General features: G+C 39.0%; 1 protein-coding gene across 1 annotated transcript in view; it reads right to left on the minus strand.

Moving 5' to 3' along the window:
• Nucleotides 1–27280, minus strand: part of LPAR1 (lysophosphatidic acid receptor 1) — a 296957-nt gene extending 269677 nt beyond the window's left edge. The window contains exons 1-3 of the mRNA XM_019816317.2: nucleotides 27143–27280; nucleotides 15167–15250; nucleotides 9843–9916 (exon numbers count right to left, since the gene is read on the minus strand). The gene's annotated coding sequence lies outside the window, so the exon portion shown is untranslated. The remainder of the gene's footprint in view (nucleotides 1–9842; nucleotides 9917–15166; nucleotides 15251–27142) is intronic.
• Nucleotides 27281–27836: the final 556 nt, after the last annotated feature.

The following is a 27836-nucleotide window of genomic DNA, read 5'->3' on the forward strand; positions in this document are numbered from 1 at the left end:
CATGCTTTTAATAAATAGACCTAATTGCTTTACTTGATTATCTATTTATTTCTTTAGTATTAAATTTACAAGAAAAAAATGAAGATCTTTAAAAGAAGCCTTGAAGATTTCATTTTTCAGCAGCCTTTGTCTTTAAGGGAAAAAAAATCATTTTTAAAATATATTGTTTCACAAAGTGGTTTATGATAATGTCTAAACTGTTTAGATTGCTTTGGGGACACATTTTAAGCCTTCATTTAAGAAAAAAAAACAACAGCTGAACCATGCATTACAGTAAATCAGTGACCTCCGGATCCTGTGTGTTGTGGGCTTGCAAATGGTTTCTTTTGCATTGCCATCGTGAATTCTTTCCCAATGAACTCTGTGCAACATAATGAATATCCATATTTTGGATATAAGAAGCCTGCTTGGCCTCCAAACTCTGTTATGTGAACGACAATTATTTCTTAAATACTAATTTAACATTCACAACGAAAATATACACGACTGTGTGGCATGACAGACCACTAGCCTAAAACCATCCTCTGAATCTAGATAAATAGGCAGAACCAAAACCAATGTTCTAGGTCTGCGATCTTGTAAGACTAGTTGATAGAGTCTTACTCCTGCTTCCTTACACCTCCTCTTACCCAGCTCTTGGGGTTTCCAGCAAAATTCCTGGATGGCTCCAGAAGTCTCTTGCCTCTGGCCAAAGCTCTTCCTCATAGGTTGTCTCATTCAGCCATGGCTGCTGCCTCTCCTAGTCCCTGCCACTTCTGTTGCTCTACAGTCCCAAGCAGCAGTAAGAGCAAAAGACAGTGAGGCATTCCCATCACAGAAATGGGTTGTACTGTTGTCAGAAACCTTGAGACTCCAGAAGCATCTGGGTTTTACTGCATGTTCATTAACAGCTTTTTCTTATTTCTACTCCCTAGGATGTGCCATATCAGAACTCCATAAAGAGGAAAGGAGAACTTTCCACATTCTTTCAGAGCTAAGAAATAACTTATCATATAATAAGTAAAAAAAAAAAATTGAAGCAGAAATGGAAAACCAAATTATTTGAGCTAAAGACACGGATAAGCCATAAATGTTACAGTGGTTGAACTGCTAATTCCTCTTAGTGCTCTTTCTATTCCACTAGATGAAAAGATTAGTAACACTGGAAACTTTTAAGGATGACATTCAAATTCCTGGTAGTTTGATGGGGTTTTTTTTCTTTACTGTAAATAATTTTGGGGAAAATTCATCTCTGGCATGCAATGATCTTGGAATATTTTCTGTGAAAAATAAAATAAGAATGCCTTTTATTGGTACTGGTACTGGTTTATAAAGATTACAAAGAGCAGCAACACACATTATCCCATTTGATCCTCAAAGCAACTCTGCAAAGCAAACAGGAAATTCATACTATGATTACCATTTTAAAGATGAGGAAACTGAGAACCAAAAATCATAAAGCTCCTGATCAAGATCTTATAAATAGTAAATGGAAATATTAGGTCTTGATCTCAGTTCACTGTATTTCCCATTAAACCATAATGCCCCTTCATCTAACTCTTTCTCTCTCTTTTTTTTTTTTCCTGGAAAAATAAAGGCACTCTTATTTTAAAATTGAAAAGGTTGTTAGTTTTAAAGGAAAAACAAAACCTTTCTCCTTTTTAAAATTGCATGAACAATAGATCTTCATTACAGAAAAATAAGAAAAAAAACTTTGAAAGGAAAAAAGCAGGAAAAATCTCTGGGTTATCACTTAGAAACAATAACACCTAGAATTAATAACTTGGTGTATTTCCTTTTACACTATTTCCTGTGCAAGTCTGCCCATGTTAATAAATATAAATTTGCTTACAAAAATTGCACCATCTTTACAGACTGCTTTTGTACACTGCCTTTTGCACTCAATACCTTTAGAACAACTTTTCATGTCAATATTTAAATACCAATAACTATCATTTTGATGACTACATACTATCTCATAGTATAGGTATATTTAATTTGTTTAATTGAACCCCTAAAATGCCAAGTTTAAGTTGTTTCCAAATTTCTTCTATTTTATTTTAATTTTTTAATGTTTATTTATTTATTTTTGAGAGTAGAGAGGAGCAGAAAGAGAGAGAAACAGAGAATCCCAAGCAGGCTCTGCACTGACAGTACAGAGCCCAGTGCAGGACTTGAACCCATGAACTGTGAGATCATGACCTGAACCAAAATCAAGAGTCAGACACTTAACCAGCTGAGCCACCCAAGCACCCCAGTTGACTCTATTTTAAATAAGTAATGTGAATATTGCCTTAAGAAACATCAGACAAATCTAAATTGAAGAACATTCTAGAAAATAATTGTCTTTACTCTTCAAAAAAAATCAAGGTCAGGAAACATAAATAAAAAAAGAATTGCTCCAGAAAAAAAAGAGAACAAGCAGTAAATTACTATAAAAGACAAAATTGGATGGCAATAAATTGAACAACCTAGAGGAGATGCATAAATTCCTAGAAATATATAGCCTACCAAACTGAAACAGGAAGAAATTTTTAACAGACTCCTTACCAGAAATGAAATTGAATCAGTAATCAAAAAACTCCCAACAAACAAAAGTCCAGGACTAGAAGGCTTCACAGGTGAATTCTACCAAACCATTAAAAAACCTATTAATACCTATTCTTCTCAAACTTTTCCATAAAATAGAAGAGGAAAGAAAACTTTCAAATTCATTCTATGAAGCCAGTCATAGAAGTCAGGTATCAAAACCAGATAATTACATCACAAAAAGGAAAACTACAGACCAATATCTTGATGAACATAGATGAAAAAAAATCCTCAACAAAATATTAGCAAAATGAATCCAACAATACATTTAAAAAAATCTTTCACCATGATCAAGTAGGATTTATTCCAGGCATGCAAGGGTGGTTCAATATTCACAAATCAATCACCCTGATGCATAACATCAATTAAGAGAAAGAATAAAACCGTAAGATCATTTCAATAAATGCAGAGAAAAGCAATTGACAAAGTACAAATTCCATCCATGATAAATACACTCAACAAAGTAGGTTTAGAGGGAACATACCTTAACATAATAAAAGCTTTATATGCAAAACCCACAGAAAACATCATCCTCAATAGAGAAAAACTGAGAGCTTTTCTCCTAAGGTCAAGAACAAGACAAGGATGTCTACTATCACCACTTTTATTCAGCATAGTACTGGAAGTCCTAGCCACAGTAATCAGACAAGAAAAAGGGATAACAGGCATCCAAATTGATAAAGAAGTGAAACTTTCACTATTTGCAGATGACATGATACTATATATAGAAAACCTTAAAGACTCCACTATAAAACCACTAAAACTGATAAAGGAATTCAGCAAGGTTGTAGGATACAGAATCAATGTGTAGAAATCTGTTGCATTTCTATTCTATATGCTACTAATGAAACAGTAGAAAGAAAAATTAAGAAAGCAATCCCATTTACAATTGCACCAAACATAATAAAATACCTAGGAATAAACTTAATCAAGGAGGTAAAAGACCTGTACTCTGAAAACTACAAAATATTGATCAAAGAAATTGAAGATGACACAAACAACTGGAAAGACATTCCCTGCTCATGGATCAGGGGAACAAATGCTAAAATATCCATACTACCCAAAGCAATCTACAGATTTAATGCAATCCCTATCAAAATGCCATCAACATTTTTCACAGAACTAGAACAAACAATCCTAAAACATGTATGGAACCACAAAAGACCACAAACAGCCAAAGCATTCTTGAAAAAGAAAAGCAAAACTGGAGGTATCACAATTCGAGATTTCAAGTTATATTACAAAGCTGTAGCAATCAAAACAGTTTGGTACAGGCACAAAAATAAACACATAGATCAACAGAATGGAATAGAGAGTGCATGATTATATAGTCAATTAATCTTCAAGAAAGGAGGCAAAAAATAACATGGGAAAAAGACAGCCCCTTCAACAAATGGTGTTGGCAAAACTGGACAGCTACATGCAAAAGAATGAAACTGCACCACTTTCTTACACCATATACAAAAATAAACTCAAAATGGATTAACGACATAAATGTGAAACCTGAAGCCATAAAAATCCTAGAAGAGAGCACAGGCAGTAATTTCTCTGACATCAGCCATAACATCTTTCTAGACATGTCTCCTGAGGCAAGAGAAACAAAAGCAAAAATAAACTATTGGGAATACATCAAAGTAGAAATCTTCGGTACAGTAAAGGAAACAATCAGCAAAACTAAAAGACAACCTACAGAATGGGAGAAGATATTTTCAAATGCCATATCCAATAAAAGATTAGTACCCAAGATATATAAAGAACTTTAACAATTCAACATCAAAAAAGCAAATAACCTAATTAAACAATAGGCAGAAGACATGAACAGACATTTCTCCAAAGAATACATACAGATGGCCAAAAGACACATGAAAAGATACTCAATATCACTAATCATCAGGGAAATGCAAATCAAAACCGCAATGAAACCTCACCTCACACCTGTCTCAATGGCTAAAATCAAAAGCATAAGAAACAACAAGTGTTGGCAAAGACGCGGAGGAAAAGGAACCCTCCTGTACTGTTGGTGGGAATGCAAACTGGTGCAGCCACTCTGGAAAACAGTGCAGAGGTTCCTCAAAAAATTAAAAGTAGATCTACCCGATGACCCAGAAATAGCACTGCTAGTAATTTACCCTACAGATACAGGACTGCTGATGCATAGGGGCACTTGTACCCCAATGTTTATAGCAGCACTCTCAACAATAGCCAAATTATGGAAAGAGCCTAAATATCCATCAACTGACAAATGGATAAAGAAATTGTGGTTTATATACACGATGGAATACTACATAGCAATGAGATAGAATGAAATATGGCCTTTTGTAGCAACGTGGATGGAAGTGGAGAGTGTTATACTAAGTGAAATAAGTCATCCAGAGAAAGACAGATACCATATATTTTCAGTCTTATGTGGATCCTGAGAAACTTAACAGAAGACCATGGGGGAGGGGAAGGGAAAAAAAAAAAGTATTGTCTGTTTTCTTGATAAATGTATTCCAAGGCCATATAACAGTGGCTGGGATATAGTAGTTGCTTAATATATCTTTATTTGTTTAATGAATGAATGAATGAATATCTGTTGGAGAAGGGAAAAAGGGAAATATGTTAATGATAATAATACAAATATTACTCTGAGAACACAGTGCACCAAAAGAGAAGACATGACTTACATGGGCAATTAGACTCATTTTAGCCTTTTGTATAAAGAAGTGTCCAAATGAAAATGGTTTTACGAATTTCAATACAGCAGAGATTAATAAGTTCAACCTCAAACACAAGTCCATTTTTCACAAAGAGGATACCAAGTCAGTGAGAGGCACACACAGTTCTGTGGTGTCAGCTGCATTCGAACTGCATATCCTCTGCTTAGAGTCACCTGACATAAGAATAACATGATGTTTACACACAGCACCTGGATGTGTATGCCCTTCATTCTCTATTCCTTTTATTCATTTTTTTTTAAATCCATTGCAAAAAAAAAAATCCATTGCACATTAAATGCTAAAGCTAAGGGATTTGCAGAACGTCCATTAGAGATAAGAAACACCAAGCTACTGTTTGTTCATTTTCAACTAGCAGACATCTCTAGGCATAGATGTCACCCAGAGTAGTAATGTAAACAGGTCATTTAAACAAGGAATTCAGGTAGAAAATGGAAATCGTTGAAGAACCATTAATGCCCACACCAGCCTGCTTCAGCTAGAAACAAAGAGGAAAGATGCACTCACCATGTGAACGGATGGTAATAGGGTACATCAGATAATTCTGGCCTTCTACAGGCCTGCTAGCATCCACCCACATGAAAATGTTGTCAGTCTTCAAGAACCAGGGGCACCTGGGTGGCTCAGTCGGTTAAGCATCCAACTTCAGCTCAGGTCATGATCTCGTGGTTTGTGAGTTCAAGCCCCACATCGAGCTCTGTGCTGACAGCTCCAAACCTGGAGTCTTCTTCAGATTCTGTATCTCCCTCTCTCTCTGCCCCATCCCTGCTCACACTCTGCCTCTCTCCAAAATAAATATTAAAACTATTTTTACAAAAATCTTCAAGAACCAGCTTAAATTCTCTCTCCTTCATGAAGACTCAGTGATTCCCAGAAATGAATGACATGCTGGCTTCTATCAGATCTCCGCACCACATTGATAGCAACTTGTGGTACTTATACCTTAGATATATAGTCGTAAGTATTCAACATGGGGGCACCTGGGTGGCTCAGCCAAGAAAGCATCTGACTCTTGATTTCAGCTCAGGTCATGATCCCAGGGTCATGGGATCAAGCCCTACGGTAGCATTCTCTCTCTCTCTCTCTCTGTCTCTCTCTCTCTCTCTCTCTCTCTCACCCCCTCCTCTGCTCACGCATGCTCTCTCTCTAAAATTAAAAAATAAATAAACAAAAAACCAAGTATTCAACATAGCTGCCACCATGAGGGAAGGTATCCTGTGTTTTAATCCTGTGTATGTCCTTTGGCACCTCACATATATATCCATCAAACCCTTAACTGAATCAAATCAAATGCTTCCAAAATTGTCTCCCATGCTGGGAAGCCAGGAAAGATTTCTGTATACAATAGATATTTGCTGAATTCATTTGAATGGAATCCCAAGAAGATTTCTATTTCTGGAAACTTTTTCTATTAGTTCTATCGGACCTCAGGTAGACCACTAAGGTCAGCAGCTATCACTTGTTCTTATTCTTTTATTTAAATTTACCAAACTTTCTTTAGCCAAATTTTATTGATTTCTAGTATAAGACAGCATATAGTCTGAATGATTGCCTAAATCATTCAAATGTAGGCTCCATGAAGACAGTAGTTTTTGTCTCTTGGTTCTTTGCTCTTATGATGATTAAAACAGTCCCTGACACATAGTAGATATTCAGTAATAATTACTGAATGAAGTTGTTCAAAACATCATGAAAACCCAGCTTTCTGCCAACAGACTATGAAAAGCAGCCTACTTCTTACAGACACAGTGGTGGATCATTTCCTAAGAGCCTCCAACTTTCCCTCCATCCCTATAGGCCCATGTCTCTCTGCACATTGAGAGGGAGAGTCTGTTCTCTTTTCCCTTGAGCTTGAGCTGGCCTTGTGACTTACTTTGAGCAACAGAATGCATGGGAGGGGGATGTTCTGGGATTTACACACCTAGATCTTAAAATACCTGTAGCCTCTGCTTTCTCCGTCTCAGGGTCCATGGGGTAATGAGAACCCATGGAAAAAGAGAAACCTAGCCAGGAGGCCCTGAGCCATCCCGGCAGAGATTCTGAACATGGAAGTGATCTTAGATGTTCCAACCCCACCCACGTTCCCAGCTGAATACAACTGCACAAGTAACTCCAGCCAACACGTGGAGTGAAGACTGGCATCCCAGCAAGCTCTGCTCTGTTGCAGAATCATGAGTAAATAACTGGGTTTTGTTGTGACAGCCACTAACTCTAGAGGTGGTTTGTTACACACACTAGATAACTGAAGCAATCCTAATTCATTTGTCTACATATCTGTCCTTTCTGTATGTTTGCATAAAAAATACTGTGAAATGATTATCACTTAATATGTGTTTCTGGGTGGTGACATCTTTGGTGGGGCTTTTTCTTTTTTGTCTTTAGTTTTTTGCTTAGTACTTTATATTTCTGGAATTGCATTAATAAAATGTATTTCATAAAAACAATAATTATTCTTTTCTTATCATTTAAAACATTAACAGATCTAAAAGGAATGTTTATAAAACATATCGAGAATATAAAAAACTTCAAAAATACCTTAAACCTACCCACCACCCAGTTTAAGAAATAGAACATTATATTCAAAGCTTTCTATGTGCTCCTTCCATAACCCAACACCTTCCCTCAATTTCTGCTTCATGAACTTTGCTTTGCTTCTCTATGAAAATTTCTCCAAATATGATTATGTACCCAAACACACAATTGTATGGTTTCATGTTTGTGAAAAGATGGAATTCTATTTTATTGCTGTATCGTATTCCATTCCCTTAACACACTGTGCTAGCCCATTCAGCTTGCTATAACAGAATACCACACACTGGGTGGCTTGTGAACAACAGAAGTTTAAGTTCTCACAGTTCTGGAGTTTGGGAAGTAAGTCCAAGATCAAGGTGCCAGAAGATCTGGTGTCTGATAAAGATGTCCTCACATGGCAGAAGGGATGATGAAGCTCTCTTGGGTCTCTTTTACAAACACACTAATTATATTCACGGGAGCTCCACCCTCATGACCTAATCACTTCTCAGAGGACCCCACCTCTTGACACCATCACACTGGGAGTTAACACTTCAACTTATGAGTTTGGGATGGGGGAGAACACAAACATTCAGTCTTAGTACACACCACAGTTTACCCATTCTACTGTTGTTGAACACTTCTGTTTGTTCCTAGATTCCACCCGTTACCAAAAGGGCTGCCATGAATATTCTTATACATGTCCCTAACGCAAGAATATTCGGTGCATGCCCAGAAGTGCTAAATACTTTGAGAGGCAATATAGTGGAGAGGTTAAGATGAGGCTCTAAAATCTAACAGACCTGGATTCCAACCCCTATTCCTTCACTCAGTCATCCCTGTGACCTTGTGCTGCTTAATCAATTCCTCTAACAGTCGGTAGGTCTAACCTTTGGTGCATTTGGTAATCACCTGAGGAGGTCTAAAAAATCATAGAAGCCTAGGTCTTGCCTTCAGAGGGTCTGATTTAATTGGTCCAAGTGGATGGTAGCCTGAGCACTGACAGTTTTAAAAGCCTCACCCCTACCCCAGCCATGCGAATGGGCAGCCACATCTGAGAACCAGTTTCCCCATCCGTGAAACCTTGATGAGGACAACAGTTAACAGGGCCTTACCAGAGCGCTGCCAGAAGGACAAAATAGTGTGCGCGACAGTGCCTGGAAGTCAATAATTTTAGCCCTTCTGGTGAAAGCCCTCACTCCATTACCTTTTAAGTTTGAGTACAGCTGATATTGGAAGTATCATAATAAGTAGGATTTGATGACTGGGTGGATGCAGAGAAATAAAGGACAGGAACCCTGGTTCGTATGCTCTGAAGGGGAAAATACAGAAAAGGGAGCAGACCGGTCTTTTGACTCCAACTATCTAGACACAATCTCTCAATTACTCTCTGTTGTAATTTTCCAAGTTTATGTGAGATGTGAGTGATTCGAAACCCAGTTAGAGGCTTGCCTTTATTGTTTGCTGGCCTCACTGGGGGTGGAATCTTAGAAATGTTAGTGTCTTATAGAGATAATGTTCTCTTTGTTCAAAGATTTTGTTTTCCAACCAAGGAAATAATTAATTAAGCTTGTGTTCTCCCATCCCCCTCTATGATGTTCTAAACAGCAGTACTTATTTGGGACATGATATTAATTTTGTTTGGAATCCATGGTGACATAGTATTTGTTTTTTGTCATGAACATGTTACAAAGTGGTTTTATGATTTTCTAAACCAATCATTGCATTAGGAATCTTCCTTCATGCAGACAAAATTAAAAATCTGCCTCAATCTCAGACATCAAAAAAATCTTTCTCTAATTCAGTTAATGAGTTAGGCTTCCCCCGCCCCACGAAAAAGAGTGTTAAATATCTGGAATTCATAATAACATCAAGTTTTCTTTTATTAAGTAAACTGACTTGTCACTTTCAAAAACCACTTTAGTCAAATAGGTTATTACACTTATTCCCTTAAACTGTCATTTAGCAAATAAACACTGACATAGAATGTCCACCAAAAGAGAAAAAAATGTGAGGAAGAGATACCTTACAAAGGTAGGAACTTACTGGGTGGTGAGAACAGTTCAGGGAATCTGTGGCCTGACTGGGCTCGGCCCGCAGCTAGATTTCATCCGATCCACCTGTCAGATGCCAAGAAAATAAGTGCATTTTGTAGAGCCTGGTATCTCTAGCTCTCCCCTCTGACCTCCTTCCTTCCTGACCCTTTGACCTTCCCCGCAGGAGCTGCTCTGAGCAACTGTGCCCAGCACCTGGGAGGCCAACAATTCTGCAGAGGCCAACAAGTCAACATTCCACCGGGGACGCTGTGTCTGGATAATTCAACAAATTCAGCTGTTCTCCTCGCCACACCCTCCATCTAGGCTTCCGCCCAAGGTTCCTCCTTCTTCACTATTAAAAATTGTAAGTCAAGGCCCCCAGTCTCTCTTCTCACCCCTCCCAACCAGTCTCCCCACCCCTGCTTCCCACCTCCATGTCTTCCTGCCTGTGAGCCTCCCCACAGTGCCTTGTGGAAACCCCAACTCTAGAAGGAACGAACTTCCTTTGGCCTACAAATATTTCCTTGAGCATTCCCCCAACATTACTGACAAGTGGATTTATTGGATTCCCTCCCAAACCTGTCATTCCATTAGACACAATCACCCACTTAGTCATGAGGACACCAACTGTTAGAATAAACGTGACCTTCTGCCATTTGCCCTCCCATATCCAGTTTGTGGCCATGTCTTGACTACTGTGACTCCAGTGACTTTACAGGGAGGAGGGAATGAGATGGGCCCATGCTCGGTTCATTAGCCCTCCTATTATTTATTAAGATCTTTTTATGAAAAAGTTTAAAAGTGCACTTAAATACAGAGAATAGTACATAAAAAACCCATATCCCCACCACCTAACTGCCTCAGATTGTAACATTTTACAACACTATATTCTATTCCATTTCCTTTCAATGCTTTTTTTTCTAACAGATGAGACTCAAAAGCATTGAGTGACTTTCCCCAGACCTACAGCCCTCACCCAGCACAATGTCTAAGACACAGAGTATGTGAAGGCTCATTTGCTCAATAGCTCTCACCTAATCTATGAGCCTCCTTGGGTCCCCCTGTCCTTTCTCCCAAGCTCCCTTTCTAATCTGCTTCCTTGGAATATAGATGTTTCTGTCTGTACTGTCAAATTTTCCTTGCTATATCTGCCTATTTCCTTTTATTTTTTTCTCCCCATGCCATTCATTCTGTTTTTCAGTTAGTAGCTATTTCATAAGCACCTACTATGTACCAGGCACTATTCCAGGCCCTCAGGATATGCATCCATCTACCTTCTTCTCTATGTAGCTTTGTCTTTGCTGATCCTTGCTGTTGGACCATCTGTCAATATGAATTTCTTCCCCTTTTCCTTTCATCATCCCTACCCTCCTCAGCTCTTGCCATACTTCCCTCACCTCACTGATTACAAAGGAAAATAGAAGCATTATTTTACTTACTGCATTTTTATGTTAGAATGATATGTCCTCTGTAGCTTTATTTTTTTTAAAAAAACTGATTAAGAAATAATTTCCTATTGATTAATGTTCAGATTTTTGACAGTAATACCAGGTCTTCAAAAAATCTTTTCTTTCCCACCAAGCACTTTGTATCCCAACCACATTTGAATAGCCTCCATGCTACAGACTTACTCCCAGGCCTTTACTCAGGCTGTTCCCCATTATATGGTGTGTTTTCAACCTGGATTTGTCAAGGTTCTTGGGAGACTTGTCTGCCACTGTCTGCTTTTTCGCCCATGTCTCCAGCATTTAGCACAATGCCTGGTACACAGGATGAGCTCAAGAAATGGTCATTGTATTTAAAAAAAACAAATAAATATTAAGTTACTCATCACTTGGGACAGCATTTTTCTTTTAGCTGATGGGCCACCATAGAAACAAATTTTTTAACTTACATTGACCAACCAAAATGGAAAAAGAGACGGCAAGAATAGACAAGGAAGAGAAACATGTCACTCAGAAAGACTGAGAAGCTCTGAGGTTGTTCTTTCTCATGGGGTTACAGAACTGTCAGAGGTGGGGTCGAGGCAACTGCAAATAGTTTGCCTCCCTACTAATCCTTCAGGGGAGGGAAACCTGTTCTAAGTAGGCAATGTGACAGCTGCAATTCTACCAGCACATTCCACAAAAGTCACAAGAAAACTGATGAGAATTCGAATACTCTGTGATAGCAGTAAGAAAAAGCTTCCAAGGAAAAACACCAGGAAAGGGACTTGGTGACTTTTAGCCCCCGGAAAAGTGAATATTTAAAACACATGAATCTGTTAGACCCACCTCCTCCCCTGCCCCCCCATAAATCAGAGGTTAGAGAAGATGGCATCAAATGCCCCAGTGAAGGTTTACACCGAGGGGCACAGCACCAGGGCTAAATCAAAGAACTAAAAGTTAAAAAATCATAATAACCTCCTCTCTCTAGACCCCACCCCCCTCCAAACTGGTTTACAACACTGTGGGTGAGATCATTCACCTGCACCAAGAGATAAAGCTCTTTATGATTCACTCCCTTAGGAACTCAGTAATTAAGATCATTTAGAAAATGAATAAGAGCTGTTTAAGCAAACAGGCATTCCTGGCAAAGGGATGCTGCAGGGTCTTGGAGCAGCTGGATCTTCATGGGGGCTAAAAAAAACCCCACATCCTTTGAGAAGGACAATACTCTGCAGCGCCTACCTGCAATCAAGTTACCCAGGGTGCTTGTTACGAGTTCAGATTTGGGAACCCCAACTCTTTTCTACTGAATCAATGTTTACACACAGAGATGTGGTTCGGTGTTGAAACTAGGAAATTTAGAACAAAACAAAACTCTCCTCGCTAGGCCTCCCTCAGATCTTAACTGGTTACAGCTCTTTCGTGAGACCTTTCATTTCCACACAAGGACAGAGATAGAGCTTGTGAGGGTCAAATATGTGTCAGCAAGTTTCCCTGGTGATTAATATTCGCTGAAGTGTGAGAAGAGCTTCAGGGTCTGAAGATCATCACCATGGCACACGTAAAGGGCCTTTCATGTGAGACGGAAAGCTACCTGTTCTCTGGAGTTTCTCAGCTCTGGGACCACTCTCCCTTGACCTCAGATCTGAAGAACTGCAGGCAGGAAACCTTTTCCTCCTGTTTCAGAGCCTCTATGTCTTTTGCTCTTGCATAGAATTGTTCCATTGAACTTTGTACTCCTAACAGCTGCTAATATTTGTCACATCATCCTATTTAGTCTTCTCTTTCAGTAGATTTATGTACTTCTTTGATTTTCTATTTCATTATTCTAATGTACTCTTCTTGCTTAAACTCTGACTTCCTACTAAATTGTAAAAATAATTCATCATCCTTGTTTTGTAATTAAGTGATACAGCAATTATAACAAACCATTATAGCACCTAGGTGGAGAATTTATTGGTGTCCACTGAATAGTTCTTTAAACTTTCTGTACTTTAAATTTTTTCCAGGGGTGCCTGAGTGGCTCAGTCAGTTAAGTGATTGATTCTTGGTTTCGGCTCAGGTCATGTTCCCACAGTCTGTGGGTTCGAGCTCCACATCAGGCTCTGCACTGGCAGTGCCGAACCTGCTTAGGATTCTCTCTCTTCTTTCTCTCTGCCCCTCCCCTACTCATGCTCTCTCTCTTTCTCTCTCTCAAAATAAACAAACTTTGAAAATGTAAATTTTTTCATAATAAAATACTGGGGAGGAAGAATTCCAAAGGTACAGAAAGTGAGTGAAAAGTAAACTCCTCCCCTCTCCTTTTGTTTACTTCAATCTAATTCCCAGAAAATAATCACTGTCAACAATTTTTTTTTAATTTTGTAATTTTCAGGCACACAGCTTTACAATTCAACATCTGTACACACTACAAAGTGATCCGCCACAAATCTAGTTCCCGTCCATCACCATACAGTTGAACCCCTTCAACAATTTCTTATATATTCTTACAGAAGTTGTCTCTGCCGAAGCAATCACATTTTTTTTCTACTTGATTGCATACATATGACATAAGTGCATAAAAGCATAAAAAACAAATCTTGGGGCACCTGCGTGGCTCAGTTGGTTGAGCGTCAAACTTGAGCTCAGGTCATGATCTCGGGGTTCATGAATTCAAGCCCCACATCCAGCTCACCACTGTTAGTGCCGAGTCTGCTTCAGATCCTCTGTTCCCCTCTCTCTGCCCCTCCCCTGACTGCAGTCTCCCAAAAAATTTTTAAAAATTTTAAAAAATTTTTAAAGCATGAAAACCAAGTCTGATCTTGCTTTTCTCAGTCATCAACATATCAGGAATTTCTTTTCAAATGAGTACCTAGAGATCAGTCCATTTTCTAGTTGCTATATAAAATTTCACTTTATGAATATACATAATTTGAACAGTACTACAGTGAGAGATATACAGGCTATGCAGGTAGTTTACAGTTTGGTTATTTGTTTAGCTGACACATCGATACGCAAAATGTCACCATGAACACCCTTATGCCATCTTTCTATATTCACCAGTTATTTGTATAAGATAAAATCCTAGAAGTGAAAATGATGGGCCAAAATTTGCATTGAAATGTTTTAAAATATTGCAAAATTGACTGCTAAAAATTCACACCAATTTATATGCCCGTAAAGCATTTCTATTTTCCTACAATTTCAAATATGTTTAACATTTTCAAATTTCTTCCTCTTTGCCAATCTGATAAGTGAAAAAAAGCACTCTGAATCTAAATTCATTTCTTTAAAAGAAATGAGCATCTTTTCACATATATGCCATTTGTATTTTTTTTCCATAAACTGCTGATTCATGTTCTTCACCCAAATTATATTAGGGTTTTCAACTTTTTTGTTGATTTATTTAAAAGCTCTTCATGTATTAAGAAAATTAGCCTACTTGCCGTATATGCTGTAAAAAGACATTGACAGTCGATCTTTTGCCATCTTATCTTATTTGGAGAATTTTTGCATTGCAGAATTTGGGAGTGAGGTTTTACCACAGAACAGTTTTTCACAATTGTACAAACAATAAGTGATCATTACAATGAATTGGAATAACACATAAAATGTATTTAAAACAAGCAGCAGCAGCAACAATAAACTGCACCCATAGTTACAGAGAGATGACTAAAGTTAATACTGTATTGTATATTCAAAAGTTTCTAAGAGAGCATATGTATATATAGGTATGGAAGATAGATAGATAGATAGATAGATAGATAGATAGATAGATAGATAGGCAGGCAGATAGACAGATAGATATACAAAACAACCTAAACCACTTATATGACTCATTCATACAAATGGAATACCATCCATCCAATTAAAAAGCGTGTTGTAACTGTTACATGAAAAACCAGTTTGCAAAAGAGTAGATACTTACATGTATGTAAGACTTTGCTATTTACAAAGTACATCCTGCTGTGTGATACTTCCAACAACTCTGAAATATGCCACTATCACCATCCTATAGGTGACAAAACAGAGAGTCAAGAACCAAGTGATTTCTCTGAAATGACATATTTAGTAAATGATCCAGGACTTCTAACTCCAAATTACCTGATTTCTCCAATTGATCCAGCTGCCTCAGGGGGAGAGTGAGAATGCAGAATAACATTTAGAAGGAGAGATGTTTCCATAGGTATGTAGCTTAAAAGTCTTTCGAATTATAATTGTACTAGCATACATCCCCAAATCACACTTTTATTCCCAAAATTCAAATTTCAACATAATTCTAACGTGCACAAATTACTGTATGTTTATTAAGCACAATCTAAATCTATCTTCAATGTTACAAAAGAAGTACTTGGTACGGAATGTGTCTGGTGACACACACCATAATGATCTCCCACTCCCTCATTATTTCTTGTGAAGTAATATATTTAATTATATCTGTCAATGACTAATATAACGGGCAGTCCTAACTTGGGACTGTCTTCTACATTAAATTAGAATTGCATTTCCTCCTCTGTCAATTCAGTCTTGTTTTCCACAGAAAGGCAAGCAGGATTGCTTGGTGCTAAATGTCCCATTAGCATTCTCTGACCTTCTGCACAGCTGGCTGCAGCTCTGAACCTGCTGTGGCCACTGAGACACACAAAAGAAATGGAAAAAGTCATTTAATGTCTAGAGTGATCCAAAATGCCACGGAGCGGCCAGGCCATACCCAATAAAGGAAAGAAAAGAAATAAATAGGCCCGACTGGGCTACTAGAAATAAAGGAGGCAAGAGCCCTGAAGATCTGGGGCCACAAAATTGCCTTCATCCAAAAAAACCCAAAAATACAAAAAACAAAAACAGAAAGACAGGGACACCTTTGGGAAAGCTGGTGACATACATACATGTTTACAAATCTCCCATCAAGAAAGCAGACTATATTTTTTTTAAAAAAAGAAAGCACAATCATTAAAACTAATCCATGTAAAATCCAAGGAAAAGTTCCAGCCTCATAGTGCAAATCTCAACAACCACTGAATCCATATATCACTGTTCTCCTTGACTAAGTGTGCAGTGCGGTGTAATAAAGCAGACAGAATTTGAGGGGAAATACTAATATTCCCTAATTTAGAGAAACAGAAGTCTGGAGGTGGTAGATGCAGAAAAAAAAAAAATACCCACTTAGAGCTATACTCCCTCCAACCAATTTTTTCCCCTCTGTATAAAAACAATATTCTGAGGCCAGGACTGTGCTGGGCTGCGAGAGTTTCCTCTGACCAACAGATGTTGGCAACAAAGAAGGTGGCAGACACCAGAATTTAATCGACCTCCCTGCTTTTCTAACTCCCTTCCTCCTCACCTGCCTCTGCCATAGAGTCTGTAAAAGATAAAGATTCAATTTCCCTGCCTCTGGTCAGCTATGAGTGGCAATGAGCCAATTCCCAGCCAAAGAAATGGAAGTAGAAGTCTCTTGGTGCTGCGTCTTCCTCTCTACCTTTCTCCCTCCTGGAACCCAGGCCCAGCCTGGAGGTGCAGCAGACCTCACAGAAATGGAAGGGCAGGAGGGCAGAAGGAGCCTGCATCTGATGGCATTGTTGAGTCACCCAACCAGTCCTAGACTGACCACCTCTGGTCTTCTTGTTTTCTGCGTCAGCTACAGTAGAGTTGTTTTGATTATGTGAAACTAAACACAACTCTAATACAACAAAATATCTCCTGGAGTGAAGCCACTAATCAACTGGGTGTCAACACCAAAAGAGCAGTCCTGAAAAAAGAGGTAGAAAGATGCAGTAGGGGACTCTTGTAAAAAAAAAAAAAAACAACAACAACAACAACATGGGGCGCCTGGGTGGCGCAGTCGGTTAAGCGTCCGACTTCAGCCAGGTCACGATCTCGCGGTCCGTGAGTTCGAGCCCCGCGTCGGGCTCTGGGCTGATGGCTCAGAGCCTGGAGCCTGTTTCCGATTCTGTGTCTCCCTCTCTCTCTGCCCCTCCCCCGTTCATGCTCTGTCTCTCTCTGTCCCAAAAATAAATAAACGTTGAAAAAAAAAATAAAAAAAAAAAAAAGAAAAGAAAAAAAGCGAGCAGACAACATCCTACTAACACCAGCCAATGTGGAGGAGAAGCAAGGGCTGGGAGGAGGGTAGCAGTGAACATAAGGAAAACACTCCCTAGAATTGTATTTGTAGCCATGGATCAGTACCATTCCAAAGAAGCTGTTCAAGGAGATCACAACAGCATGCTGTTATTCCAGACACTGTAGCAAGACTCCTCTGAAACAGTACCGCTTTCTCCCCAGTGAGGCAAGGTTTCATTTTGAGGCATTGGTCAGCAGGACAAGAATGGAGGACAGATAAAGCCATGCCACATGGAGGGCCACACACGAACAGTTAGCATCCGGTACAACAGCTTCAAAGGAAGAACTAAATTCTTGCCCATGTGATAGTTCAGGATTCTGCTCCTTCTCCACACATCTTAATCTGCCAGTAATGTAAATATATGCCAGTCAGTCTTCCAGCTTAAAATCTAAAAATAATATTGTTTTAGCTATTATTATTATTATTTTAATAGTAATCACACATACAGGGAGGAGATCCGAAGATAACTCAGCCATCTTGTTTAAACAGGTAAACACCAAAGGTAAATAGACCTCACTTTATTCACGAAGATATAAATAGAAGAAAAAAGGAATCTATAAAATATATAAGCCTATGATTATGAAAATATTCTGCAGAGGAAGCATATGCATTTGAAAAAGACGTGTAACAAGAAAAAAAAACGTGAGGTGAATTTCTTGGTACTTTCCAGAAATTTGAGAAAATATAGACTCGTTAAAATTACAGACTTAAAGGCAGAGGCTGAGAAATAGATGGAAATTTTAAAATAAACCTGAAGTTTGTAACAGTAATAATGTAGAGGGGAAAACAATACAACAGGAGGCAAAATCTCCTGCCTCCTGAGAGGTGAAGACCAGAACATACAATGTTGAAAATCACAACACTGGAAGTTTTCCCAGGCTACAGAGAAAAAGATCAACAGGTTGAAATGTCAAGAAATGACAAATACGGATCATTGGTCTTAAATACACTCAACATACAGAGACAAGAACAAACAGAACAAAAGTATTAAGAGATATAAAAGAAACGGCTTTTTTTTTTTTTTTTTTTTTTTTTTTTTTTTTTTTTTTACAGATTCAGGCAAAGATACTAAGGAGATACCTCCACTTAACCATATTCTTCAGGCATTTTTGAACTTCGTGGGTGAGAAAAAAATCCTACAAATATTCAGAGAAAAAGTGGATTCATTACTACTTGTTAAAAGTCCCTTGGGGCGCCTGGGTGGCGCAGTCGGTTAAGCGTCCGACTTCAGCCAGGTCACGATCTTGCGGTCCGTGAGTTCGAGCCCCGCATCAGGCTCTGGGCTGATGGCTCGGAGCCTGGAGCCTGTTTCTGATTCTGTGTCTCCCTCTCTCTCTGCCCCTCCCCCGTTCATGCTCTGTCTCTCTCTGTCCCAAAAATAAATAAAAAACGTTGAAAAAAAATTAAAAAAAAAAAAAGTCCCTCAAGGATAAGCAAAAGAAACTGAGATTAAAGACAAGAAATTAGCTTAAGCAAAAAAAAAAAAAAAAGTTTGATTCATGTATTCTGGGAAGTTCAGGACAAATTTGGTTTCAGGCTCTCTTTCTCTTTCCATTTTGCAGTTCTGTGTGCCTCTGCCTACCTTCATATTCATATTCATTCTCTCAATCTCTCTGCCTCTATATCTATCCATTGATATCTGTATCTATCTACATACCTATTTAGATACATCTGTATAAGAAGTTAGGGGAAATCATTGTTTCTGCTAGATTTGGTAAGGAAGCATGTGAGTCTGGGGTTATGAAGATTACTGGTAGCTACCTACCTTTCTTATCATCTATCTATAAATATATTTATTATATCTATATAGAAATATTATACATAGGTAGATATGTAATTATATCTATAGATAGGCAGGTAGGTAGGTAGATGGATAATAGATAAGTAGGTAGGTAGGTAGGTAGGTCGATGATGCACACGTAGGTAGGTAGGTAAGTAGGTAGGTATACAGATAGATAGATAGGTAGATAGAGCTACCAGCTCTGACTCACATTGCTCACTTACCAAACCTAGCAGAAACAATTATTTCTCAGTTCCTTATATCAATCCCCAGTGAGATTTGATTGAGTTCTGGTTGAGTCAGGATCCCATTTGAGAAGCAATCACTATCTCTAGTGATTATACCACTCTGCCTAATCAGCCAGCCTGTATTATGTGGGGAGGGGGAGTGGGGAAGGAGCCTGCATGGCGTCATTATTAACAGACTCAACAGAACCATGTGGATTTTCCCAAAGGAACCAGAAGAACTGGATGGGGAAAACACTAACTACCACAGTCTATTGCTAGACACAACAAAGAAAACTCAGTCTGGCCTCAGATACTGACCCACAACAATAAGTGCTTTGCAACAATGTTTTTCTGAGTTTTTTGGAGAAAACGCAATAAAAAATAAATCAGGTATGCAAAGGCCCCAAACTGATCTTCCCTGAAAATAACTCAAAAAGGAATTCTAAATTCTAGAATTCTTATTCTAAATAAGAGATAAGAAAAATAAAGACAGCTAACGAACAATAAACGTAGGCTTAAAACCAGCAAAATGAAACCAAAGCCTCACTTTTCCCACTATTCTAGATTTTTGGTTGAGAGAAAGTAGGTCCACAATGAGGTGAGAGAACAGGCATAGAACATGCAAGAGAGGGAGCAGGCTGAATAGGAGATTATGACAGATAGTGGGTTGTTGGAATATAAGATTTAAGAGATCAGCACACCGTGTGTGATGGGGGAGGTAAGGTATAATTCTAGAAGCGGGTGCCTGAGAGTCGTTAGAGTTTAAAATGTCAAAGAACTTTGAAGATAGCATTCTGGAACATTGTCGCGGCATGGTATTTACTCAGACACTGTAAGGACTGAGCCAAGGATCACATACATGGACAGGGGGAGGAGCAGTCATGGGCGACGTCGGCCGTCTGGAATTAGAGGGGGGCTTAGCTGGGTAGGATGAACTTCACCAAAGGGAAAATTTCCAATGGAACCAAGAGAGGAATGGGAATGGTGCAGAGGGATCAGGGAGACCATTGTTCTGTGTAGTACCTGAAACTTAGATGAGGCTCTACGGCCTCCACTCACAAGGGCTGTGGGGAAAGCGGTATGTCCTCAAGTAAGAAAGAGCCTGATTTCAGTTAAAGCAGGAGGTGGGAGGATCCTTCAGAAAAGAGACCGAAGATAGCACAGGTAAGGTGTGGGAAAGGGAAAGGAATAGTGTGAACTTGGGTCAAGCAAGAGCACTTACACAACACCATCAGAATGCAAGAATGTAAATGAATGATCAGGTGACAAGAAGAGTTTATATTTTGAGGGGTGGCCACAGCTGGTGAGAATGTGAGGCCTGGTGGGATTGGAACTCTACTGTCAGTGTGATTCTGGGCAGGCAGACAGTAAGCAGCCACCGCGGTTGGCAGGTTTGTCTCCCATTCCTGCCTCCAGATATTACCTGCAGTACAAGATTGCCAGCCAGGACAGAACATGCCCCTTATGTCCAACACTCGCAATACAGAGCTCTCTTGTTCTCATGTCCTAATCCAGAGGTCATTATTCAGTTTTAGAATCGGGAGCCAGACCGGCTCTCAATCCTGGCGCTTTTCCTCACTCCTGCCAATCACACTTTTCATTTTTGAAGAGAAAGCCTGTGAGAGGCTGTGTTGACCTCCTGTATTCTCCCATGGGGATCAGACAAACAACCGCAAGGATCTGGCTCATGCCTCACTGAACAGCCCTGGTTCTCAGAATGCTGAGAGCTGGCTGGGCCAGAGGTCTCTTGTTCCTGTATGAATTAATTTTCACTCATGGGGTTCATTCAGAGTTGATAGATCTCACATAGTCCACCTTGTTTTGCCGCAAAGATTCTCATACCGCATTTTATTTTTTTTAAAGACTAAAACAGCCCACGATGAAACTGTCCATGGAAAAACACAATTTAAAAGTAGATAATTTTCCATACTATTATCTGTAAACCCCAACTGTGAAAACCCAAAAGATTGTAAACACCATACACTTGAGGTCAGTAAAAGTAGCAAAATCTAGGATGTCTACAATCAAGAAAACAGATAACAAGAGTTGGCAAGGATGTAAAGAAATTAGAACCCTCATTCATTGCTGATAGGAATACAAAGTAATGCAGTCACTTTGGAAAAGTTTGGTAGTTTTTCAACGTAAAGTTAAACTTTGAGTTAACATATGACGCAGCAATTCCACTCCTTGCTATATACCCAGAAGAACTTTGTACATGAATGTTCACAGCAGCTTTATTTATAATAGCCAAAAAGTAGAAAGAATCCAGATGTCCGTCAACAAATGATAATAAAGTGCAATATATCGATAAAATAGAATGGAAGTTGGCAATAAAAAGTAATGAAGTACTGATACATACTACAACATGAATGAACCTTGAAAACATTATGCTAAGTGAAAGAGACCAGACATAAAAGACCATTTATTATGATTCCATTTATATCAAATGTCCAGAATAGGCAGATGTATGGGCAAATGTCCAGAATGGGCAAATCAAGTATACTGTATACTTTTAGTGGGTGAATTTTACAGTGTATGAATTATATGTCAGTAAAGATTTTTTAAGTGGTAAAGATGAGTTCTATAAATTTTATATTCTAAACCTAGCATACGACAGGCACCCAATAAATGTTTGCTGAGTGAAGAAATGAAGGAATTAATGGTCTTCAATTCACAAGGGTCACAAACTGTGAGCCTTATAAACTTCACTAAAATATCATTTTCACTATATTAATTTGAAATCCATTACAACTGAGGCAGAGACAAAATTGATGCTTGCACAAACAATATCAATACTTTTGGAATGTAGCAAACCATTCAAACAAAATAACCCTGAGAATGTTTACTTTAGTGTCTATCCCATCTCAGCCACCAGTAAATAGTATTCCCCACAGAGATACCTAACCTAACAATACAAAAAAAAGTAGTTAGAATCACCGACCTCTATCTCCAGAATTCTTCAGAGCTACGTCACATTCACTCATTGAGATCTACGTACTTGTCATTTTTCCTAGTTCATTAAACTCTGGATGGTCGCAGAGTTGGGTTCAAGGTTGAACTGTGTAGGCTTTTAAATCTAGCCTCATTCCAGCTTCTTGCTCTTATGGCCAATCTTGTACATGCTTCTCAGTCTCAAATAGGGCATTGTCCCTCAGAATTCAACCACTGGCTCTATACACAACAGCTAGGAGAAAGAGATAGTACGACCCAAGCTAGACTCCCCTACAGGACAGTGTGAATCAGGCATTATTCCAGAAAGCTTCAACCTATCACTGTGTATGAAGATAGTAGTTGATATGGCACCTTCAAATCCTTGCATGTATAGGGATCAGAGAAATAGAAAAAAAGAGAACCTGGCATCTCTGAGAAACCCTGTAGATTTAAACCATATCGTAGAAAATCCAGACCTAGAATAAAAAGAAAAGTCTATCAGTCCTTCTCCAACTTAATATTGATGACAGATGCCCACACACCCTATGAAAGTCAACTTACAAGTAACTGCAGCCAGAAGCCCAAGTCTTAGAGAAGGCTCTCCTTCTAATAATGATAGCTACCAGCCTACATAATATTGAAGGTGAAATGCTGAAAGAGCCATATTCACAAGCTACTGCTGCTAGGGAGATATTTAATAGAGCCACACAGGAAGTATCATTGCATTATAGAATCAGATGATTAATTACGTTTTGCATCCAACAAGGAAGTAAATTCCTACCAAAAGAAATAGCATAAAAATGTCCCCTTTAACTCTAGAGTAATATTTCTCAAACCAGGCTGCACATTAAAATCACTTTAGGGGCGCCTGGGTGTCTCAGTCTGTTAAGTGATTAAGCATCCAACTTCAGCTCAAGTCATGACCTCACAGTTCGTGAGTTCGAGCCCCGTGTCAGGCTCTGTGCTGACAGCTCAGAGCCTGGAGCCTGTTTCAGATTCTGTGTCTCCCTCTCTCTCTGCCCCTCCCCCACTTGCACTCTGTCTCTGTCTCTGTCTCTCTCTCTCTCTCTCTCTCTCTCTCTCTCTCTCAAAAATAAACAAACATTAAAAACCATTTTTTAAATAAAATGACTTTAGAAAATACACTGATGTTCAAGTCTCACCCCTATAGATTAATCATAATCTATATTTAACAGATCCCCCAAGAGATTCTAAGGGGAATCCAGGGTTCAGAAATGCTATTGTAGACTGTTGGACTGAAAACTCCCAGCAGAGAGATTTAAAAACAGGATGGAGCACCAAGAACCTCAAACCTTTAGATTCAGCAAACAGACTAACACCTACCCCCAAAGTTAACATCAAGCATATGATGAGCATTTTACTGGAAAAACTGTAGAGAATCAAAACTCTGTACAGAAAGTAAATTTTGAACGTTCATAGATGCAAACCTAAGAACTGTGTGCAAATCCTGATGTGACACGTGAAACAAGCAAGGACATTCTAATGCAGACATGAAGAAACACAATTTCAGATGCTAGGCTGGATCAGAACCAAATTATTCAACTTCCAAGGGATATCGCCATGTACTAAGCATGGAAAACTTGAACCGATATGAGAATCCCATTTAATAATGTTTTACACGTAGTTAGATGTGGATGTGCCCAATTTAGAGCAATGTGCTTATTTCAGCATGTGGACTCTTGACATATTATGTCATCCTCAAAAAGTCCCATAAAACTTATCATATACTGCAAAGTACTCGGACACTGCTTGACTCTGAGAACCAAGAGGTGGTGCTCAAAGAGTCAAAACAGGTAAGAAACCTATTTTACTAAAGCTTTATTCTTCCTATGTCACTATCAAATGATACACAGAGAAGGTATCTTGGGAGGTCCTTCTGAGTCTTGCTCCCTCTGTGAATGCTTCGGACTCTAAGCTTTGAAAATCATTGGGTCTGGTTTCTCTGCTTTTTAAAATGTTTTGGAAGTTCTTCTTTAGCATGATTTCAGAGACCAGGATAAATGACTGGTTTGATCTGAAAACTGGAAAAGCTCATCCTAAGTCATAACCTCTTTGTTAGGAACTCCTCAAAAGTGGATTGAGGTGCTCTACGACCCAGCAATTGCACTACCAGGTATTTATCCAAGGGATACAGGTGTGCTGTTTTGAAGGGGCACATGCACTCCAATGCTTATAGTAGCACCATCAACAATAGCCAAAGGATGGAAAGAGCCCAAATGTCAATAGACGGATGAATGAATAAAGAAGATGTGGTATATACATACAATGGAGTATTACTCAGCAATCAAAAAGAATGAAATCTTGCCATTTGCAACTACTTGGATGGAACTGGAGGGTATTATGCTAAGCGAGCTTAGTCAGAGAAAGACAAATATCATATGACTTTACTCACATGAGGACTTTAAGATATGAAACAGATGAACATAAGGGAAGGGAAGCAAAAATAATAGAAAAACAGGGAGGGGGACAAAACATAAGAGACTTTAGAGAACAGAGGGTTGCTGAGGGGGTTGTGGGAGTGGGGATGGGCCAAATGGGTAAGGACACTAAGGAATCTACTCCTGAAATCATTGTTGCACTATATGCTAACTAACTTGGAGGTAAATCTTAAAAAATAAATAAAAAATTTTTAAGTGGATTGAGGTGTTTTGGTGCAGTGAGACTTTTAACATTTTCGAGTCAAGGAAGTTTGGAAAGTCGAGAAGATTATAAGTACAGTCATTTTATTTTTAAATGCTTCGAGGTTCAGAGAGGAAGCAAGACCAACCTGGCACTCTGCAAGACAAAACAAAAAACAAAGCAGAACAAAAAGACTCTTGGTTCCCAAGGAGGGTGAGTCCAATTAGAAAAGACAATTGCTCTCTTGTACTAAAATCTGACACACAGGAAGCACACTCAGGGGTCACTTCTCACACTCTCCTGCCTGATCAACTTTCAAAGGAGAGAGAGAAAACAGAGAGGTTGCAGAAATACTGTACCAGAAGTTTCTGGAAGCCCTCACCCATCTGATAACAGCCTACATGTGCCTGACTCTGCATAATAAAGATACAAGACTTTCTGCTTTACTTTTTCCAAGCTTAGAGCTACACTTCAGAGCTTTGAGGCATATTCATCCTATTTTCCTGGGTGGCTTATTTATGCTCAGTGTTTTATTTCTTACTATTATTACTAATACTCACCTTAGTTTTGGGTAGGCACAAATCTAATTTTTCAAGTTGTCAACCATTAGTCAATGCCATATTTTAAATATTTTTATTACAACATAAATACTCATGAACACTGAAGACACACAAATTTTATGAAGAAAATATCACTCATCCTTCTCCCCCACCCTTTCATTCCCATTATCTTAAGGCAAACATGACTAACCACAAAGTATTATCTTTCCATAATCTCTATGAGAAACAAATATATAAATATATCCATGCACAAATATATATATGTGGTTTTATTTTTGTTTTTATAAAAGTAATATCATATTCACTCAAATCTGGCAAACAAACAAAAAATGTCCCCAAAATTCACAAGAACAAGATCTGTTTCCTCTTGTTGCCACCTATTCAATTCTCAGCCCCACTAGGATCACTAATGACCTCCCAACTGGCAAACCCGATGGCCACCTTTCAACCTCTACCTTATTTTAGCATCTTATCTTTGCACTCGCCAACCTTAACCCCACTTCCTTGCAGCTCCAGTAACGCTTTCTGCGCCATCGCTTCTCGATCTCATTATTCCTTCACTCCTTCCTTTGTTGCTCCTCCTCCTATCCTCTCTACTGAATGTTTTTAGGCCTCCTTTCTCTCGCTCCGTAATATCACTGACATATCTGATCATTGCCCGTGACCTCAGCTATCACACAAGTGAAGAAGGCTCCACATTTGTATTTCCACCTGATCTCTCTGTGACCAATGGCCAACTAGATGTCTCTGCCAGACAGCTATGTCTCAAATTCTAGGTTTCCCCAAACCCCCAAAATCTTTCTCTAGTTTTTCATCCCCTATCTCAACCAACAGTCTCTCCATCCATGCTACCACAGTAGCCAGAAACCTTCAAGTATCCTTGTCACTTTGCTCTCCTAACCCTTTGCACCAAGCACCACTAACTTCACTGACACATTTGACCTCTCTTATCTATCCTGCAACCTCAGCCTAATGCAAGTCCTTCTCCTTTGTTATCTGAATTACTACAGATCATCCTGTTTCGAGTCTCTTCCAAATCATCCTCTATGACACCATAAGAGTGAATTTTCTAAAATGGTCAGTCTCACCATGTCAGGCCTCTCAAGATTCCCCTTGATCCAATCAGTGAGTCCCCTTGCCTATCAAACAATATTTGAGCTCTGTTGGGTAATTCAGTATAGTTTCAATTAGTTCATCAAACCAATCTCCTGTCACTCCTCTTGAGTAAACTATCCTTATGCAAAAAACTTCTCCCAGTGTCTTAAGCAAGTTATCTGTGTCTTGTTGTTCTCTCCAGAAAAAATAATAGGGATAATGAATGTTTATTGAGTATGAGCTATGATCTATGTGTCTTTCCTTTATTACTCTTTTAATCTTCATAAAATCCCTATAAGATAACCACTATTATTATCTCCACATTACAGATTAGGAAACCTGCCCCTGAATGACATCTTCCAATTTGCTCATCCAGTAATAACCTACTTATCCCTCAAGGTACAGCTCAAATTTTACCTCCTTTCTCTCTAGCCATCCAGTCAGAATTCAAAACAGAATAGGTGTTCAATGTTTGCTGAATGGAAAAAAGACAGAGTGGCTGGAAGGCAACTTGTCATTAATTCTTGCATGGAATTCAGAGTGAAATACTCACTGATGTTTTGGGTTGCATGAAGCTTTCTTCCATGTATGTGATATTTGAGTTCTCATTCATGCTTGCCTTTTTAGTCCATAGCGCTATTCAGAAACAACTTGTCATATCACATATGTACCCGAAGAACCAGAGACAATGAGAGTCCTTCCATGTTCATTGCTTTCTAAGAAGTAGGTCACAAACATCATATATTACTTTTTTTTCACCATCTTAAACATGTAGAGAACTATTACCTACTTACTGCCCCAAATGCTCCCTATGAAGAAAGAGCATGGCTGAACTGGCATACACTACCAGCACCATAATAGAATGAGACTGGCTCAGGGGCGCCTGGGTGGCGCAGTCAGTTAAGCATCCGACTTCAGCCAGGTCACGATCTCGCGGTCCGTGAGTTTGAGCCCCGAGTCAGGCTCTGGGCTGATGGCTCAGAGCCTGGAGCCTGTTTCCGATTCTGTGTCTCCCTCTCTCTCTGCCCCTCCCCTGTTCATGCTCTGTCTCTCTCTGTCCCAAAAATAAATAAACGTTGAAAAAAAAATTAGAATGAGACTGGCTCAATCCTCTACCTTTAAACCCTTAAATTTGGGAAGAGAATCCCTGGCCTTCTGTGACCATGTTCTTTCTCATAGACCAAGGCTTGCCTAGAGCCAAGGGTTCATGATCACCCACAGCCTACATTTCTCCCTCAAAACCATGC

The sequence above is a fragment of the Felis catus genome, chromosome D4, assembly GCF_018350175.1.
Source record: "Felis catus isolate Fca126 chromosome D4, F.catus_Fca126_mat1.0, whole genome shotgun sequence".
Taxonomy (NCBI): domain Eukaryota; kingdom Metazoa; phylum Chordata; class Mammalia; order Carnivora; family Felidae; genus Felis; species Felis catus.